The sequence below is a fragment of the Crinia signifera genome, chromosome 1 (genome assembly GCF_055691185.1).
Source record: "Crinia signifera chromosome 1, ASM5569118v1, whole genome shotgun sequence".
In the NCBI taxonomy this organism is placed as follows: domain Eukaryota; kingdom Metazoa; phylum Chordata; class Amphibia; order Anura; family Myobatrachidae; genus Crinia; species Crinia signifera.
Genome location: NC_139217.1, coordinates 439855040 through 439872800, shown reverse-complemented (window position 1 = coordinate 439872800; position 17761 = coordinate 439855040). Strand labels below are relative to the sequence as shown.

The window sequence follows — 17761 nt, the reverse complement described above, 5'->3', positions numbered from 1 at the left end:
ATGAAAGGAAGGAAGGAAGGAAAGCAAGCCTAATGGAGGTACTAGGTACAAAGGGCTGACTTTTACCAGAGCTGATCAGGGGAAAGCGCGAACGCAGTCCCCCACTACCACAAATTATGCAGTCAAGTTTCCCGCATTTGGGGAAATCGCAGGGGTCAACACACCCGGAGTGCAATGGATGAGCCTCGCCCTGGGCAAACCACCTTCGTGATCATGGTATCTCCCCTGCCAGGTAAGTATGAGTTGGACTAGGGCTCAGGAGGGCCGCAGCTCGGGCACACCCCCTTTGGCTGAAGGAGATTTACCTGAGGCAGCACAAGCGACTCCCACCTGGGGACAAAATACCGCAAGGAGGCCACATCTATTAACATTGAGGTGGTAAAGTGCCTATTCCTGACGCATCCCCCCAAACTATACCCACAACTAGTGCAAATCATTCCCAGAGCACACGGATTTGCATATTGTGTTGTTATTCAAGCAGTCGGCATGCAACAGCTGGAGGCCTCCTTGGCAACGTAAGTGAGTGTGGGTCCTGCAGCGACCTCTACTGGTTGTATATGCAAAGCACACTACAAGGCACAAGCAAAGTAAAAACAAGGAAGCATATGCAGCCAGCACACAGCAGTAGAGATCAGAGCAGAACACAGAGTGTAAGCTAATGGCGCAGCTTAAGGGGCGCATGGGCAGGGCTAAGAGTGATGAAAGGATGGAAGGAAGGAAAACAAGCCTAATGGAGGTACTAGGTACAAAGGGCTGACTTTTACCAGAGCTGATCAGGGGAAAGCGCGAACGCAGTCCCCCACTACCCCAAATTATGCAGTTGAGTTTCCCGCATTTGGGGAAATCGCAGGGGTCAACACACCCGGAGTGCAATGGATGAGCCTCGCCCTGGGAGAACCACCTTCGTGATCATGGTATCTCCCCTGCCAGGTAAGTATGAGTTGGACTAGGGCTCAGGAGGGCCGCAGCTCGGGCACACCCCCTTTGGCTGAAGGAGATTTACCTGAGGCAGCACAAGCAACTCCCACCTGGGGACAAAATACCGCAGGGAGGCCACATCTATTAACATTGAGGTGGTAAAGTGGAAAAGTGCCTATTCCTGACGCATCCCCCCAAACTATACCCACAACTAGTGCAAATCATTCCCAGAGCACACGGATTTGCATATTGTGTTGTCATTCAAGCAGTCGGCATGCAACAGCTGGAGGCCTCCTTGGCAACGCAAGTGAGTGTGGGTCCTGCAGCGACCTCTACTGGTTGTATATGCAAAGCACACTACAAGGCACAAGCAAAGTAAAAACAAGGAAGCATATGCAGCCAGCACACAGCAGTAGAGATCAGAGCAGAACACAGAGTGTAAGCTAATGGCGCAGCTTAAGGGGCGCGTGGGCAGGGCTAAGAGTGATGAAAGGATGGAAGGAAGGAAAGCAAGCCTAATGGAGATACTAGGTACAAAGGGCTGACTTTTACCAGAGCTGATCAGGGGAAAGCGCGAACGCAGTCCCCCACTACCACAAATTATGCAGTCGAGTTTCCCGCATTTGGGGAAATCGCAGGGGTCAACACACCCGGAGTGCAATGGATGAGCCTCGCCCTGGGAGAACCACCTTCGTGATCATGGTATCTCCCCTGCCAGGTAAGTATGAGTTGGACTAGGGCTCAGGAGGGCCGCAGCTCGGGCACACCCCCTTTGGCTGAAGGAGATTTACCTGAGGCAGCACAAGCGACTCCCACCTGGGGACAAAATACCGCAGGGAGGCCACATCTATTAACATTGAGGTGGTAAAGTGGAAAAGTGCCTATTCCTGACGCATCCCCCCAAACTATACCCACAACTAGTGCAAATCATTCCCAGAGCACACGGATTTGCATATTGTGTTGTCATTCAAGCAGTCGGCATGCAACAGCTGGAGGCCTCCTTGGCAACGCAAGTGAGTGTGGGTCCTGCAGCGACCTCTACTGGTTGTATATGCAAAGCACACTACAAGGCACAAGCAAAGTAAAAACAAGGAAGCATATGCAGCCAGCACACAGCAGTAGAGATCAGAGCAGAACACAGAGTGTAAGCTAATGGCGCAGCTTAAGGGGCGCGTGGGAAGGGCTAAGAGTGATGAAAGGATGGAAGGCAAGCAAGCCTAATGGAGGTACTAGGTACAAAGGGCTGACTTTTACCAGAGCTGATCAGGGGAAAGCGCGAACGCAGTCCCCCACTACCACAAATTATGCAGTCGAGTTTCCCGCATTTGGGGAAATCGCAGGGGTCAACACACCCGGAGTGCAATGAATGAGCCTCGCCCTGGGAGAACCACCTTCGTGATCATGGTATCTCCCCTGCCAGGTAAGTATGAGTTGGACTAGGGCTCAGGAGGGCCGCAGCTCGGGCACACCCCCTTTGGCTGAAGGAGATTTACCTGAGGCAGCACAAGCGACTCCCACCTGGGGACAAAATACCGCAGGGAGGCCACATCTATTAACATTGAGGTGGTAAAGTGGAAAAGTGCCTATTCCTGACGCATCCCCCCAAACTATACCCACAACTAGTGCAAATCATTCCCAGAGCACACGGATTTGCATATTGTGTTGTCATTCAAGCAGTCGGCATGCAACAGCTGGAGGCCTCCTTGGCAACGCAAGTGAGTGTGGGTCCTGCAGCGACCTCTACTGGTTGTATATGCAAAGCACACTACAAGGCACAAGCAAAGTAAAAACAAGGAAGCATATGTAGCCAGCACACAGCAGTAGAGATCAGAGCAGAACACAGAGTGTAAGCTAATGGCGCAGCTTAAGGGGCGCGTGGGCAGGGCTAAGAGTGATGAAAGGATGGAAAACAAGCCTAATGGAGGTACTAGGTACAAAGGGCTGACTTTTACCAGAGCTGATCAGGGGAAAGCGCGAACGCAGTCCCCCACTACCACAAATTATGCAGTCGAGTTTCCCGCATTTGGGGAAATCACAGGGGTCAACACACCCGGAGTGCAATGGATGAGCCTCGCCCTGGGAAAACCTCCTTCGTGATCATGGTATCTCCCCTGCCAGGTAAGTATGAGTTGGACTAGGGCTCAGGAGGGCCGCAGCTCGGGCACACCCCCTTTGGCTGAAGGAGATTTACCTGAGGCAGCACAAGCGACTCCCACCTGGGGACAAAATACCGCAGGGAGGCCACATCTATTAACATTGAGGTGGTAAAGTGGAAAAGTGCCTATTCCTGACGCATCCCCCCAAACTATACCCACAACTAGTGCAAATCATTCCCAGAGCACACGGATTTGCATATTGTGTTGTCATTCAAGCAGTCGGCATGCAACAGCTGGAGGCCTCCTTGGCAACGCAAGTGAGTGTGGGTCCTGCAGCGACCTCTACTGGTTGTATATGCAAAGCACACTACAAGGCACAAGCAAAGTAAAAACAAGGAAGCATATGCAGCCAGCACACAGCAGTAGAGATCAGAGCAGAACACAGAGTGTAAGCTAATGGCGCAGCTTAAGGGGCGCGTGGGCAGGGCTAAGAGTGATGAAAGTATGGAAGGAAGGAAAGCAGGCAAAATGGAGGTACTAGGTACAAAGGGCTGACTTTTACCAGAGCTGATCAGGGGAAAGCGCGAACGCAGTCCCCCACTACCACAAATTATGCAGTCGAGTTTCCCGCATTTGGGGAAATCGCAGGGGTCAACACACCCGGAGTGCAATGGATGAGCCTCGCCCTGGGAGAACCACCTTCGTGATCATGGTATCTCCCCTGCCAGGTAAGTATGAGTTGGACTAGGGCTCAGGAGGGCCGCAGCTCGGGCACACCCCCTTTGGCTGAAGGAGATTTACCTGAGGCAGCACAAGCGACTCCCACCTGGGGACAAAATACCGCAGGGAGGCCACATCTATTAACATTGAGGTGGTAAAGTGGAAAAGTGCCTATTCCTGACGCATCCCCCCAAACTATACCCACAACTAGTGCAAATCATTCCCAGAGCACACGGATTTGCATATTGTGTTGTCATTCAAGCAGTCGGCATGCAACAGCTGGAGGCCTCCTTGGCAACGCAAGTGAGTGTGGGTCCTGCAGCGACCTCTACTGGTTGTATATGCAAAGCACACTACAAGGCACAAGCAAAGTAAAAACAAGGAAGCATATGTAGCCAGCACACAGCAGTAGAGATCAGAGCAGAACACAGAGTGTAAGCTAATGGCGCAGCTTAAGGGGCGCGTGGGCAGGGCTAAGAGTGATGAAAGGATGGAAAACAAGCCTAATGGAGGTACTAGGTACAAAGGGCTGACTTTTACCAGAGCTGATCAGGGGAAAGCGCGAACGCAGTCCCCCACTACCACAAATTATGCAGTCGAGTTTCCCGCATTTGGGGAAATCACAGGGGTCAACACACCCGGAGTGCAATGGATGAGCCTCGCCCTGGGAAAACCTCCTTCGTGATCATGGTATCTCCCCTGCCAGGTAAGTATGAGTTGGACTAGGGCTCAGGAGGGCCGCAGCTCGGGCACACCCCCTTTGGCTGAAGGAGATTTACCTGAGGCAGCACAAGCGACTCCCACCTGGGGACAAAATACCGCAGGGAGGCCACATCTATTAACATTGAGGTGGTAAAGTGGAAAAGTGCCTATTCCTGACGCATCCCCCCAAACTATACCCACAACTAGTGCAAATCATTCCCAGAGCACACGGATTTGCATATTGTGTTGTCATTCAAGCAGTCGGCATGCAACAGCTGGAGGCCTCCTTGGCAACGCAAGTGAGTGTGGGTCCTGCAGCGACCTCTACTGGTTGTATATGCAAAGCACACTACAAGGCACAAGCAAAGTAAAAACAAGGAAGCATATGCAGCCAGCACACAGCAGTAGAGATCAGAGCAGAACACAGAGTGTAAGCTAATGGCGCAGCTTAAGGGGCGCGTGGGCAGGGCTAAGAGTGATGAAAGTATGGAAGGAAGGAAAGCAGGCAAAATGGAGGTACTAGGTACAAAGGGCTGACTTTTACCAGAGCTGATCAGGGGAAAGCGCGAACGCAGTCCCCCACTACCACAAATTATGCAGTCAAGTTTCCCGCATTTGGGGAAATCGCAGGGGTCAACACACCCGGAGTGCAATGGATGAGCCTCGCCCTGGGCAAACCACCTTCGTGATCATGGTATCTCCCCTGCCAGGTAAGTATGAGTTGGACTAGGGCTCAGGAGGGCCGCAGCTCGGGCACACCCCCTTTGGCTGAAGGAGATTTACCTGAGGCAGCACAAGCGACTCCCACCTGGGGACAAAATACCGCAAGGAGGCCACATCTATTAACATTGAGGTGGTAAAGTGCCTATTCCTGACGCATCCCCCCAAACTATACCCACAACTAGTGCAAATCATTCCCAGAGCACACGGATTTGCATATTGTGTTGTTATTCAAGCAGTCGGCATGCAACAGCTGGAGGCCTCCTTGGCAACGTAAGTGAGTGTGGGTCCTGCAGCGACCTCTACTGGTTGTATATGCAAAGCACACTACAAGGCACAAGCAAAGTAAAAACAAGGAAGCATATGCAGCCAGCACACAGCAGTAGAGATCAGAGCAGAACACAGAGTGTAAGCTAATGGCGCAGCTTAAGGGGCGCATGGGCAGGGCTAAGAGTGATGAAAGGATGGAAGGAAGGAAAACAAGCCTAATGGAGGTACTAGGTACAAAGGGCTGACTTTTACCAGAGCTGATCAGGGGAAAGCGCGAACGCAGTCCCCCACTACCCCAAATTATGCAGTTGAGTTTCCCGCATTTGGGGAAATCGCAGGGGTCAACACACCCGGAGTGCAATGGATGAGCCTCGCCCTGGGCAAACCACCTTCGTGATCATGGTATCTCCCCTGCCAGGTAAGTATGAGTTGGACTAGGGCTCAGGAGGGCCGCAGCTCGGGCACACCCCCTTTGGCTGAAGGACATTTACCTGAGGCAGCACAAGCGACTCCCACCTGGGGACAAAATACCGCAGGGAGGCCACATCTATTAACATTGAGGTGGTAAAGTGGAAAAGTGCCTATTCCTGACGCATCCCCCCAAACTATACCCACAACTAGTGCAAATCATTCCCAGAGCACACGGATTTGCATATTGTGTTGTCATTCAAGCAGTCGGCATGCAACAGCTGGAGGCCTCCTTGGCAACGCAAGTGAGTGTGGGTCCTGCAGCGACCTCTACTGGTTGTATATACAAAGCACACTACAAGGCACAAGCAAAGTAAAAACAAGGAAGCATATGCAGCCAGCACACAGCAGTAGAGATCAGAGCAGAACACAGAGTGTAAGCTAATGGCGCAGCTTAAGGGGCGCATGGGCAGGGCTAAGAGTGATGAAAGGATGGAAGGAAGGAAGGAAGGAAAGCAAGCCTAATGGAGGTACTAGGTACAAAGGGCTGACTTTTACCAGAGCTGATCAGGGGAAAGCGCGAACGCAGTCCCCCACTACCACAAATTATGCAGTCGAGTTTCCCGCATTTGCGGAAATCGCAGGGGTCAACACACCCGGAGTGCAATGGATGAGCCTCGCCCTGGGAGAACCACCTTTGTGATCATGGTATCTCCCCTGCCAGGTAAGTATGAGTTGGACTAGGGCTCAGGAGGGCCGCAGCTCGGGCACACCCCCTTTGGCTGAAGGAGATTTACCTGAGGCAGCACAAGTGACTCCCACCTGGGGACAAAATACCGCAGGGAGGCCCAGGGCTGGCCCTAGCCTAAATTACACCCTAGGCAAGATTTTGACTGTTGCCCCCTAGCACCGCCACTAGTTCCGTCTCTGACCCTGCTCCCCTTTCCCAGCACCATCAACCCTCATCATAGCAGTCATCATTTTGGTGTCCCTACCCGCAATATTTTAAATAGAACCAGCGCACCCATTCGGTGCCTTTTTAGCTGAAAATTCATCTTATCTGCAATGTTATGACCAGCACACACAAGGAGCTTCTGATGAGTAAAATGATATGCAGCATGCCTATATTCTGTGTGCGACTGTGGCTGTACCTGCATACGGAATGCTATGTTACAGTAATTTCCATGAATACACTATTTCATATGCAGATACAGCCTCACTCACACACAGAATATAGGCATGCTGCATATCATTTTAATCAGCAGAAGCTGCTGATGCCCCTAGGCATTCCAAATGCCATAGGCAGTTGCCTAGTTGGCCTATGCCTAAGGCCGGCTCTGGGGAGGCCACATCTATTAACATTGAGGTGGTAAAGTGGAAAAGTGCCTATTCCTGACGCATCCCCCCAAACTATACCCACAACTAGTGCAAATCATTCCCAGAGCACACGGATTTGCATATTGTGTTGTCATTCAAGCAGTCGGCATGCAACAGCTGGAGTCCTCCTTGGCAACGCAAGTGAGTGTGGGTCCTGCAGCGACCTCTACTGGTTGTATATGCAAAGCACACTACAAGGCACAAGCAAAGTAAAAACAAGGAAGCATATGCAGGCAGCACACAGCAGTAGAGATCAGAGCAGAACACAGAGTGTAAGCTAATGGCGCAGCTTAAGGGGCGCATGGGCAGGGCTAAGAGTGATGAAAGGATGGAAAGCAAGCCTAATGGAGGTACTAGGTACAAAGGGCTGACTTTTACCAGAGCTGATCAGGGGAAAGCGCGAACGCAGTCCCCCACTACCACAAATTATGCAGTCGAGTTTCCCGCATTTGGGGAAATCGCAGGGGTCAACACACCCGGAGTGCAATGGATGAGCCTCGCCCTGGGAGAACCACCTTCGTGATCATGGTATCTCCCCTGCCAGGTAAGTATGAGTTGGACTAGGGCTCAGGAGGGCCGCAGCTCGGGCACACCCCCTTTGGCTGAAGGACATTTACCTGAGGCAGCACAAGCGACTCCCAGCTGGGGACAAAATACCGCAGGGAGGCCACATCTATTAACATTGAGGTGGTAAAGTGGAAAAGTGCCTATTCCTGACGCATCCCCCCAAACTATACCCACAACTAGTGCAAATCATTCCCAGAGCACACGGATTTGCATATTGTGTTGTCATTCAAGCAGTCGGCATGCAACAGCTGGAGGCCTCCTTGGCAACGCAAGTGAGTGTGGGTCCTGCAGCGACCTCTACTGGTTGTATATGCAAAGCACACTACAAGGCACAAGCAAAGTAAAAACAAGGAAGCATATGCAGCCAGCACACAGCAGTAGAGATCAGAGCAGAACACAGAGTGTAAGCTAATGGCGCAGCTTAAGGGGCGCATGGGCAGAGCTTAGAGTGATGAAAGGATGGAAGGAAGGAAAGCAAGCCTAATGGAGGTACTAGGTACAAAGGGCTGACTTTTACCAGAGCTGATCAGGGGAAAGCGCGAACGCAGTCCCCCACTACCACAAATTATGCAGTCGAGTTTCCCGCATTTGGGGAAATCGCAGGGGTCAACACACCCGGAGTGCAATGGATGAGCCTCGCCCTGGGAGAACCACCTTCGTGATCATGGTATCTCCCCTGCCAGGTAAGTATGAGTTGGACTAGGGCTCAGGAGGGCCGCAGCTCGGGCACACCCCCTTTGGCTGAAGGACATTTACCTGAGGCAGCACAAGCGACTCCCAGCTGGGGACAAAATACCGCAGGGAGGCCACATCTATTAACATTGAGGTGGTAAAGTGGAAAAGTGCCTATTCCTGACGCATCCCCCCAAACTATACCCACAACTAGTGCAAATCATTCCCAGAGCACACGGATTTGCATATTGTGTTGTCATTCAAGCAGTCGGCATGCAACAGCTGGAGGCCTCCTTGGCAACGCAAGTGAGTGTGGGTCCTGCAGCGACCTCTACTGGTTGTATATGCAAAGCACACTACAAGGCACAAGCAAAGTAAAAACAAGGAAGCATATGCAGCCAGCACACAGCAGTAGAGATCAGAGCAGAACACAGAGTGTAAGCTAATGGCGCAGCTTAAGGGGCGCATGGGCAGGGCTAAGAGTGATGAAAGGATGGAAGGAAAGCAAGCCTAATGGAGGTACTAGGTACAAAGGGCTGACTTTTACCAGAGCTGATCAGGGGAAAGCGCGAACGCAGTCCCCCACTACCACAAATTATGCAGTCGAGTTTCCCGCATTTGGGGAAATCGCAGGGGTCAACACACCCGGAGTGCAATGGATGAGCCTCTCCCTGGGAGAACCACCTTCGTGATCATGGTATCTCCCCTGCCAGGTAAGTATGAGTTGGACTAGGGCTCAGTAGGGCCACAGCTCGGGCACACCCCCTTTGGCTGAAGGAGATTTACCTGAGGCAGCACAAGCGACTCCCACCTGGGGACAAAATACCGCAGGGAGGCCACATCTATTAACATTGAGGTGGTAAAGTGCCTATTCCTGACACATCCCCCCAAACTATACCCACAACTAGTGCAAATCATTCCTAGTGCAAATCATTCCCAGCGCGAACGCAGTCCCCCACTACCACAAATTATGCAGTCAAGTTTCCCGCATTTGGGGAAATCGCAGGGGTCAACACACCCGGAGTGCAATGGATGAGCCTCACCCTGGGAGAACCACCTTCATGATCATGGTATCTCCCCTGCCAGGTAAGTATGAGTTGGACTAGGGCTCAGGAGGGCCGCAGCTCGGGCACACCCCCTTTGGCTGAAGGAGATTTACCTGAGGCAGCACAAGCGACTCCCACCTGGGGACAAAATACCGCAGGGAGGCCACATCTATTAACATTGAGGTGGTAAAGTGGAAAAGTGCCTATTCCTGACGCACCCCCCCAAACTATACCCACAACTAGTGCAAATCATTCCCAGAGCACACGGATTTGCATATTGTGTTGTCATTCAAGCAGTCGGCATGCAACAGCTGGAGGCCTCCTTGGCAACGCAAGTGAGTGTGGGTCCTGCAGCGACCTCTACTGGTTGTATATGCAAAGCACACTACAAGGCACAAGCAAAGTAAAAACAAGGAAGCATATGCAGCCAGCACACAGCAGTAGAGATCAGAGCAGAACACAGAGTGTAAGCTAATGGCACAGCTTAAGGGGCGCATGGGCAGGGCTAAGAGTGATGAAAGGAAGGAAAGCAAGCCTAATGGAGGTACTAGGTACAAAGGGCTGACTTTTACCAGAGCTGATCAGGGGAAAGCGCGAACGCAGTCCCCCACTACCACAAATTATGCAGTCGAGTTTCCCGCATTTGGGGAAATCGCAGGGGTCAACACACCCGGAGTGCAATGGATGAGCCTCACCCTGGGAGAACCACCTTCGTGATCATGGTATCTCCCCTGCCAGGTAAGTATGAGTTGGACTAGGGCTCAGGAGGGCCGCAGCTCGGGCACACCCCCTTTGGCTGAAGGAGATTTACCTGAGGCAGCACAAGCGACTCCCACCTGGGGACAAAATACCGCAGGGAGGCCACATCTATTAACATTGAGGTGGTAAAGTGGAAAAGTGCCTATTCCTGACGCATCCCCCCAAACTATACCCACAACTAGTGCAAATCATTCCCAGAGCACACGGATTTGCATATTGTGTTGCAGTCGGCATGCAACAGCTGGAGGCCTCCTTGGCAACGCAAGTGAGTGTGGGTCCTGCAGCGACCTCTACTGGTTGTATATGCAAAGCACACTACAAGGCACAAGCAAAGTAAAAACAAGGAAGCATATGCAGCCAGCACACAGCAGTAGAGATCAGAGCAGAACACAGAGTGTAAGCTAATGGCGCAGCTTAAGGGGCGCGTGGGCAGGGCTAAGAGTGATGAAAGGATGGAAGGAAAGCAAGCCTAATGGAGGTACTAGGTACAAAGGGCTGACTTTTACCAGAGCTGATCAGGGGAAAGCGCGAACGCAGTCCCCCACTACCACAAATTATGCAGTTGAGTTTCCCCGCATTTGGGGAAATCGCAGGGGTCAACACACCCGGAGTGCAATGGATGAGCCTCGCCCTCGGAGACCCACCTTCGTGATCATGGTATCTCCCCTGCCAGGTAAGTATGAGTTGGACTAGGGCTCAGGAGGGCCGCAGCTCGGGCACACCCCCTTTGGCTGAAGGACAATTACCTGAGGCAGCACAAGCGACTCCCAGCTGGGGACAAAATACCGCAGGGAGGCCACATCTATTAACATTGAGGTGGTAAAGTGGAAAAGTGCCTATTCCTGACGCATCCCCCCAAACTAGTGCAAATCATTCCCAGAGCACACGGATTTGCATATTGTGTTGTCATTCAAGCAGTCGGCATGCAACAGCTGGAGGCCTCCTTGGCAACGCAAGTGAGTGTGGGTCCTGCAGCGACCTCTACTGGTTGTATATGCAAAGCACACTACAAGGCACAAGCAAAGTAAAAACAAGGAAGCATATGCAGCCAGCACACAGCAGTAGAGATCAGAGCAGAACACAGAGTGTAAGCTAATGGCGCAGCTTAAGGGGCGCGTGGGCAGGGCTAAGAGTGATGAAAGGATGGAAGGAAAGCAAGCCTAATGGAGGTACTAGGTACAAAGGGCTGACTTTTACCAGAGCTGATCAGGGGAAAGCACGAACGCAGTCCCCCACTACCACAAATTATGCAGTCGAGTTTCCCGCATTTGGGGAAATCGCAGGGGTCAACACACCCGGAGCGCAATGGATGAGCCTCGCCCTGGGAGAACCACCTTCGTGATCATGGTATCTCCCCTGCCAGGTAAGTATGAGTTGGACTAGGGCTCAGGAGGGCCGCAGCTCGGGCACACCCCCCTTTGGCTGAAGGAGATTTACCTGAGGCAGCACAAGCGACTCCCACCTGGGGACAAAATACAGCAGGGAGGCCACATCTATTAACATTGAGGTGGTAAAGTGGAAAAGTGCCTATTCCTGACGCATCCCCCCAAACTATACCCACAACTAGTGCAAATCATTCCCAGAGCACACAGATTTGCATATTGTGTTGTCATTCAAGCAGTCGGCATGCAACAGCTGGAGGCCTCCTTGGCAACGCAAGTGAGTGTGGGTCCTGCAGCGACCTCTACTGGTTGTATATGCAAAGCACACTACAAGGCACAAGCAAAGTAAAAACAAGGAAGCATATGCAGCCAGCACACAGCAGTAGAGATCAGAGCAGAACACAGAGTCTAAGCTAATGGCGCAGCTTATGGGGCGCATGGGCAGGGCTAAGAGTGATGAAAGGATGGAAAGCAAGCCTAATGGAGGTACTAGGCACAATGGCTGACTTTTACCAGAGCTGATCAGGGGAAAGCGCGAACGCAGTCCCCCACTACCACAAATTATGCAGTCGAGTTTCCCGCATTTGGGGAAATCGCAGGGGTCAACACACCCGGAGCGCAATGGATGAGCCTCGCCCTGGGAGAACCACCTTCGTGATCATGGTATCTCCCCTGCCAGGTAAGTATGAGTTGGACTAGGGCTCAGGAGGGCCGCAGCTCGGGCACACCCCCTTTGGCTGAAGGAGATTTACCTGAGGCAGCACAAGCGACTCCCACCTGGGGACAAAATACCGCAGGGAGGCCACATCTATTAACATTGAGGTGGTAAAGTGGAAAAGTGCCTATTCCTGACGCATCCCCCAAACTATACCCACAACAAGTGCAAATCATTCCCAGAGCACACGGATTTGCATATTGTGTTGTCATTCAAGCAGTCGGCATGCAACAGCTGGAGGCCTCCTTGGCAACGCAAGTGAGTGTGGGTCCTGCAGCGACCTCTACTGGTTGTATATGCAAAGCACACTACAAGGCACAAGCAAAGTAAAAACAAGGAAGCATATGCAGCCAGCACACAGCAGTAGAGATCAGAGCAGAACACAGAGTGTAAGCTAATGGCGCAGCTTAAGGGGCGCGTGGGCAGGGCTAAGAGTGATGAAAGGATGGAAGGAAGGAAAGCAAGACTAATGGAGGTACTAAGTACAAAGGGCTGACTTTTACCAGAGCTGATCAGGGGAAAGCGCGAACGCAGTCCCCCACTACCACAAATTATGCAGTCGAGTTTCCCGCATTTGGGGAAATCGCAGGGGTCAACACACCCGGAGTGCAATGGATGAGCCTCGCCCTGGGAGAACCACCTTCGTGATCATGGTATCTCCCCTGCCAGGTAAGTATGAGTTGGACTAGGGCTCAGGAGGGCCGCAGCTCGGGCACACCCCCTTTGGCTGAAGGACATTTACCTGAGGCAGCACAAGCGACTCCCAGCTGGGGACAAAATACCGCAGGGAGGCCACATCTATTAACATTGAGGTGGTAAAGTGGAAAAGTGCCTATTCCTGACGCATCCCCCCAAACTATACCCACAACTAGTGCAAATCATTCCCAGAGCACACGGATTTGCATATTGTGTTGTCATTCAAGCAGTCGGCATGCAACAGCTGGAGGCCTCCTTGGCAACGCAAGTGAGTGTGGGTCCTGCAGCGACCTCTACTGGTTGTATATGCAAAGCACACTACAAGGCACAAGCAAAGTAAAAACAAGGAAGCATATGCAGCCAGCACACAGCAGTAGAGATCAGAGCAGAACACAGAGTGTAAGCTAATGGCGCAGCTTAAGGGGCGCATGGGCAGGGCTAAGAGTGATGAAAGGATGGAAGGAAGGAAAGCAAGCCTAATGGAGGTACTAGGTACAAAGGGCTGACTTTTACCAGAGCTGATCAGGGGAAAGCGCGAACGCAGTCCCCCACTACCACAAATTATGCAGTCGAGTTTCCCGCATTTGGGGAAATCGCAGGGGTCAACACACCCGGAGTGCAATGGATGAGCCTCGCCCTGGGAGAACCACCTTCGTGATCATGGTATCTCCCCTGCCAGGTAAGTATGAGTTGGACTAGGGCTCAGGAGGGCCGCAGCTCGGGCACACCCCCTTTGGCTGAAGGAGATTTACCTGAGGCAGCACAAGCGACTCCCACCTGGGGACAAAATACTGCAGGGAGGCCACATCTATTAACATTGAGGTGGTAAAGTGGAAAAGTGCCTATTCCTGACGCATCCCCCCAAACTATACCCACAACTAGTGCAAATCATTCCCAGAGCACACGGATTTGCATATTGTGTTGTCATTCAAGCAGTCGGCATGCAACAGCTGGAAGCCTCCTTGGCAACGCAAGTGAGTGTGGGTCCTGCAGCGACCTCTACTGGTTGTATATGCAAAGCACACTACAAGGCACAAGCAAAGTAAAAACAAGGAAGCATATGTAGCCAGCACACAGCAGTAGAGATCAGAGCAGAACACAGAGTGTAAACTAATGGCGCAGCTTAAGGGGCGCATGGGCAGGGCTAAGAGTGATGAAAGGATGGAAGGAAGGAAAGCAAGCCTAATGGAGGTACTAGGTACAAAGGGCTGACTTTTACCAGAGCTGATCAGGGGAAAGCGCGAACGCAGTACCCCACTACCACAAATTATGCAGTCGAGTTTCCCGCATTTGGGGAAATCGCAGGGGTCAACACACCCAGAGTGCAATGGATGAGCCTCACCCTGGGAGAACCACCTTCGTGATCATGGTATCTCCCCTGCCAGGTAAGTATGAGTTGGACTAGGGCTCAGGAGGGCCGCAGCTCGGGCACACCCCCTTTGGCTGAAGGAGATTTACCTGAGGCAGCACAAGCGACTCCCACCTGGGGACAAAATACCGCAGGGAGGCCACATCTATTAACATTGAGGTGGTAAAGTGGAAAAGTGCCTATTCCTGACGCATCCCCCCAAACTATACCCACAACTAGTGCAAATCATTCCCAGAGCACACGGATTTGCATATTGTGTTGTCATTCAAGCAGTCGGCATGCAACAGCTGGAGGCCTCCTTGGCAACGCAAGTGAGTGTGGGTCCTGCAGCGACCTCTACTGGTTGTATATGCAAAGCACACTACAAGGCACAAGCAAAGTAAAAACAAGGAAGCATATGTAGCCAGCACACAGCAGTAGAGATCAGAGCAGAACACAGAGTGTAAACTAATGGCGCAGCTTAAGGGGCGCATGGGCAGGGCTAAGAGTGATGAAAGGATGGAAGGAAGGAAAGCAAGCCTAATGGAGGTACTAGGTACAAAGGGCTGACTTTTACCAGAGCTGATCAGGGGAAAGCGCGAACGCAGTACCCCACTACCACAAATTATGCAGTCGAGTTTCCCGCATTTGGGAAAATCGCAGGGGTCAACACACCCAGAGTGCAATGGATGAGCCTCACCCTGGGAGAACCACCTTCGTGATCATGGTATCTCCCCTGCCAGGTAAGTATGAGTTGGACTAGGGCTCAGGAGGGCCGCAGCTCGGGCACACCCCCTTTGGCTGAAGGAGATTTACCTGAGGCAGCACAAGCGACTCCCACCTGGGGACAAAATACCGCAGGGAGGCCACATCTATTAACATTGAGGTGGTAAAGTGGAAAAGTGCCTATTCCTGACGCATCCCCCCAAACTATACCCACAACTAGTGCAAATCATTCCCAGAGCACACGGATTTGCATATTGTGTTGTCATTCAAGCAGTCGGCATGCAACAGCTGGAGGCCTCCTTGGCAACGCAAGTGAGTGTGGGTCCTGCAGCGACCTCTACTGGTTGTATATGCAAAGCACACTACAAGGCACAAGCAAAGTAAAAACAAGGAAGCATATGCAGCCAGCACACAGCAGTAGAGATCAGAGCAGAACACAGAGTGTAAGCTAATGGCGCAGCTTAAGGGGCGTGTGGGCAGGGCTAAGAGTGATGAAAGGATGGAAGGAAAGCAAGCCTAATGGAGGTACTAGGTACAAAGGGCTGACTTTTACCAGAGCTGATCAGGGGAAAGCGCGAACGCAGTCCCCCACTACCACAAATTATGCAGTCGAGTTTCCCGCATTTGGGGAAATCGCAGGGGTCAACACACCCAGAGTGCAATGGATGAGCCTCGCCCTGGGAGAACCACCTTCGTGATCATGGTATCTCCCCTGCCAGGTAAGTATGAGTTGGACTAGGGCTCAGGAGGGCCGCAGCTCGGGCACACCCCCTTTGGCTGAAGTACATTTACCTGAGGCAGCACAAGCGACTCCCAGCTGGGGACAAAATACCGCAGGGAGGCCACATCTATTAACATTGAGGTGGTAAAGTGGAAAAGTGCCTATTCCTGACGCATCCCCCCAAACTATACCCACAACTAGTGCAAATCATTCCCAGAGCACACAGATTTGCATATTGTGTTGTCATTCAAGCAGTCGGCATGCAACAGCTGGAGGCCTCCTTGGCAACGTAAGTGAGTGTGGGTCCTGCAGCGACCTCTACTGGTTGTATATGCAAAGCACCCTACAAGGCACAAGCAAAGTAAAAACAAGGAAGCATATGCAGCCAGCACACAGCAGTAGAGATCAGAGCAGAACACAGAGTGTAAGCTAATGGCGCAGCTTAAGGGGCGCATGGGCAGGGCTAAAGCTGCCCATACACGCTGCTTTGTGGGCGTGCTGTACTAGCACAGATCACATTGCATTGCATTGCATGTTCATCCGTTGTGCATGCAATTTGATGCAATTTGATGAAAACTAAGTACAAAAAGTATGTGCTTGCACATACTTTTTGTACTTAGGTTTCATCAAATTGCATCAAATTGCATGCACAACGGATAAACATGCAATGCAATGCAATGTGATCTGTGCTAGTACAGCACGGAAAGCACGCCCTCATAGCAGCGTGTATGGGCTGCTTAAGAGTGATGAAAGGATGGAAGGAAGGAAAGCAAGCAAGCCAGCCTAATGGAGGTACTAGGTACAAAGGGCTGACTTTTACCAGAGCTGATCAGGGGAAAGCGCGAACGCAGTCCCCCACTACCACAAATTATGCAGTCGAGTTTCCCGCATTTGGGGAAATCGCAGGGGTCAACACACCCGGAGTGCAATGGATGAGCCTCGCCCTGGGAGAACCACCTTCGTGATCATGGTATCTCCCCTGCCAGGTAAGTATGAGTTGGACTAGGGCTCAGGAGGGCCACAGCTCGGGCACACCCCTTTTGGCTGAAGGACATTTACCTGAGGCAGCACAAGCGACTCCCACCTGGGGACAAAATACCGCAGGGAGGCCACATCTATTAACATTGAGGTGGTAAAGTGGAAAAGTGCCTATTCCTGACGCATCCCCCCAAACTAGTGCAAATCATTCCCAGAGCACACGGATTTGCATATTGTGTTGTCATTCAAGCAGTCGGCATGCAACAGCTGGAGGCCTCCTTGGCAACGCAAGTGAGTGTGGGTCCTGCAGCGACCTCTACTGGTTGTATATGCAAAGCACACTACAAGGCACAAGCAAAGTAAAAACAAGGAAGCATATGCAGCCAGCACACAGCAGTAGAGATCAGAGCAGAACACAGAGTGTAAGCTAATGGCGCAGCTTAAGGGGCGCGTGGGCAGGGCTAAGAGTGATGAAAGGATGGAAGGAAGGAAAGCAAGCCTAATGGAGGTACTAGGTACAAAGGGCTGACTTTTACCAGAGCTGATCAGGGGAAAGCGCGAACGCAGTCCCCCACTACCACAAATTATGCAGTCGAGTTTCCCGCATTTGGGGAAATCGCAGGGGTCAACACACCCGGAGTGCAATAGATAAGCCTCACCCTGGGAGAACCACCTTTGTGATCATGGTATCTCCCCTGCCAGGTAAGTATGAGTTGGACTAGGGCTCAGGAGGGCCGCAGCTCGGGCACACCCCCTTTGGCTGAAGGAGATTTACCTGAGGCAGCACAAGTGACTCCCACCTGGGGACAAAATACCGCAGGGAGGCGGAGGCCACATCTATTAACATTGAGGTGGTAAAGTGGAAAAGTGCCTATTCCTGACGCATCCCCCCAAACTATACCCACAACTAGTGCAAATCATTCCCAGAGCACACGGATTT

General features: G+C 52.0%; 25 non-coding genes across 25 annotated transcripts; all 25 read right to left on the bottom strand.

Moving 5' to 3' along the window:
* Positions 1–76: 76 nt before the first annotated feature.
* LOC146044129 (U1 spliceosomal RNA) lies at positions 77–240 on the bottom strand. Its single transcript, XR_014464833.1, has one exon. It is a non-coding gene; the product is annotated as a U1 spliceosomal RNA (small nuclear RNA).
* A 534-nt stretch (positions 241–774) lies between these two features.
* On the bottom strand, positions 775–938 carry LOC146044646 (U1 spliceosomal RNA). The gene has a single exon (XR_014465088.1). It is a non-coding gene; the product is annotated as a U1 spliceosomal RNA (small nuclear RNA).
* A 542-nt stretch (positions 939–1480) lies between these two features.
* LOC146042333 (U1 spliceosomal RNA) lies at positions 1481–1644 on the bottom strand. Its single transcript, XR_014463839.1, has one exon. It is a non-coding gene; the product is annotated as a U1 spliceosomal RNA (small nuclear RNA).
* A 538-nt stretch (positions 1645–2182) lies between these two features.
* On the bottom strand, positions 2183–2346 carry LOC146042669 (U1 spliceosomal RNA). Its single transcript, XR_014463969.1, has one exon. It is a non-coding gene; the product is annotated as a U1 spliceosomal RNA (small nuclear RNA).
* Positions 2347–2880: 534 nt separating this feature from the next.
* On the bottom strand, positions 2881–3044 carry LOC146044217 (U1 spliceosomal RNA). The gene has a single exon (XR_014464849.1). It is a non-coding gene; the product is annotated as a U1 spliceosomal RNA (small nuclear RNA).
* Positions 3045–3586: 542 nt separating this feature from the next.
* On the bottom strand, positions 3587–3750 carry LOC146042328 (U1 spliceosomal RNA). The gene has a single exon (XR_014463838.1). It is a non-coding gene; the product is annotated as a U1 spliceosomal RNA (small nuclear RNA).
* Positions 3751–4284: 534 nt separating this feature from the next.
* LOC146044206 (U1 spliceosomal RNA) lies at positions 4285–4448 on the bottom strand. The gene has a single exon (XR_014464847.1). It is a non-coding gene; the product is annotated as a U1 spliceosomal RNA (small nuclear RNA).
* Positions 4449–4990: 542 nt separating this feature from the next.
* LOC146044118 (U1 spliceosomal RNA) lies at positions 4991–5154 on the bottom strand. Its single transcript, XR_014464831.1, has one exon. It is a non-coding gene; the product is annotated as a U1 spliceosomal RNA (small nuclear RNA).
* A 534-nt stretch (positions 5155–5688) lies between these two features.
* Positions 5689–5852, bottom strand: LOC146044899 (U1 spliceosomal RNA). The gene has a single exon (XR_014465341.1). It is a non-coding gene; the product is annotated as a U1 spliceosomal RNA (small nuclear RNA).
* Positions 5853–6402: 550 nt separating this feature from the next.
* Positions 6403–6566, bottom strand: LOC146043733 (U1 spliceosomal RNA). The gene has a single exon (XR_014464730.1). It is a non-coding gene; the product is annotated as a U1 spliceosomal RNA (small nuclear RNA).
* A 1033-nt stretch (positions 6567–7599) lies between these two features.
* On the bottom strand, positions 7600–7763 carry LOC146042321 (U1 spliceosomal RNA). The gene has a single exon (XR_014463837.1). It is a non-coding gene; the product is annotated as a U1 spliceosomal RNA (small nuclear RNA).
* A 542-nt stretch (positions 7764–8305) lies between these two features.
* LOC146042319 (U1 spliceosomal RNA) lies at positions 8306–8469 on the bottom strand. The gene has a single exon (XR_014463835.1). It is a non-coding gene; the product is annotated as a U1 spliceosomal RNA (small nuclear RNA).
* Positions 8470–9007: 538 nt separating this feature from the next.
* On the bottom strand, positions 9008–9171 carry LOC146042487 (U1 spliceosomal RNA). Its single transcript, XR_014463890.1, has one exon. It is a non-coding gene; the product is annotated as a U1 spliceosomal RNA (small nuclear RNA).
* A 214-nt stretch (positions 9172–9385) lies between these two features.
* LOC146044940 (U1 spliceosomal RNA) lies at positions 9386–9544 on the bottom strand. Its single transcript, XR_014465350.1, has one exon. It is a non-coding gene; the product is annotated as a U1 spliceosomal RNA (small nuclear RNA).
* Positions 9545–10078: 534 nt separating this feature from the next.
* On the bottom strand, positions 10079–10242 carry LOC146041658 (U1 spliceosomal RNA). Its single transcript, XR_014463524.1, has one exon. It is a non-coding gene; the product is annotated as a U1 spliceosomal RNA (small nuclear RNA).
* Positions 10243–10771: 529 nt separating this feature from the next.
* On the bottom strand, positions 10772–10936 carry LOC146044855 (U1 spliceosomal RNA). Its single transcript, XR_014465297.1, has one exon. It is a non-coding gene; the product is annotated as a U1 spliceosomal RNA (small nuclear RNA).
* Positions 10937–11462: 526 nt separating this feature from the next.
* Positions 11463–11626, bottom strand: LOC146044019 (U1 spliceosomal RNA). Its single transcript, XR_014464813.1, has one exon. It is a non-coding gene; the product is annotated as a U1 spliceosomal RNA (small nuclear RNA).
* A 534-nt stretch (positions 11627–12160) lies between these two features.
* Positions 12161–12324, bottom strand: LOC146043291 (U1 spliceosomal RNA). The gene has a single exon (XR_014464290.1). It is a non-coding gene; the product is annotated as a U1 spliceosomal RNA (small nuclear RNA).
* Positions 12325–12865: 541 nt separating this feature from the next.
* LOC146042315 (U1 spliceosomal RNA) lies at positions 12866–13029 on the bottom strand. Its single transcript, XR_014463834.1, has one exon. It is a non-coding gene; the product is annotated as a U1 spliceosomal RNA (small nuclear RNA).
* Positions 13030–13571: 542 nt separating this feature from the next.
* LOC146042311 (U1 spliceosomal RNA) lies at positions 13572–13735 on the bottom strand. The gene has a single exon (XR_014463833.1). It is a non-coding gene; the product is annotated as a U1 spliceosomal RNA (small nuclear RNA).
* Positions 13736–14277: 542 nt separating this feature from the next.
* On the bottom strand, positions 14278–14441 carry LOC146042742 (U1 spliceosomal RNA). The gene has a single exon (XR_014463999.1). It is a non-coding gene; the product is annotated as a U1 spliceosomal RNA (small nuclear RNA).
* A 542-nt stretch (positions 14442–14983) lies between these two features.
* Positions 14984–15147, bottom strand: LOC146042778 (U1 spliceosomal RNA). Its single transcript, XR_014464012.1, has one exon. It is a non-coding gene; the product is annotated as a U1 spliceosomal RNA (small nuclear RNA).
* Positions 15148–15685: 538 nt separating this feature from the next.
* Positions 15686–15849, bottom strand: LOC146042482 (U1 spliceosomal RNA). The gene has a single exon (XR_014463888.1). It is a non-coding gene; the product is annotated as a U1 spliceosomal RNA (small nuclear RNA).
* Positions 15850–16673: 824 nt separating this feature from the next.
* On the bottom strand, positions 16674–16837 carry LOC146042306 (U1 spliceosomal RNA). Its single transcript, XR_014463832.1, has one exon. It is a non-coding gene; the product is annotated as a U1 spliceosomal RNA (small nuclear RNA).
* A 530-nt stretch (positions 16838–17367) lies between these two features.
* Positions 17368–17531, bottom strand: LOC146043898 (U1 spliceosomal RNA). The gene has a single exon (XR_014464791.1). It is a non-coding gene; the product is annotated as a U1 spliceosomal RNA (small nuclear RNA).
* Between the last annotated feature and the right edge of the window lie 230 nt (positions 17532–17761).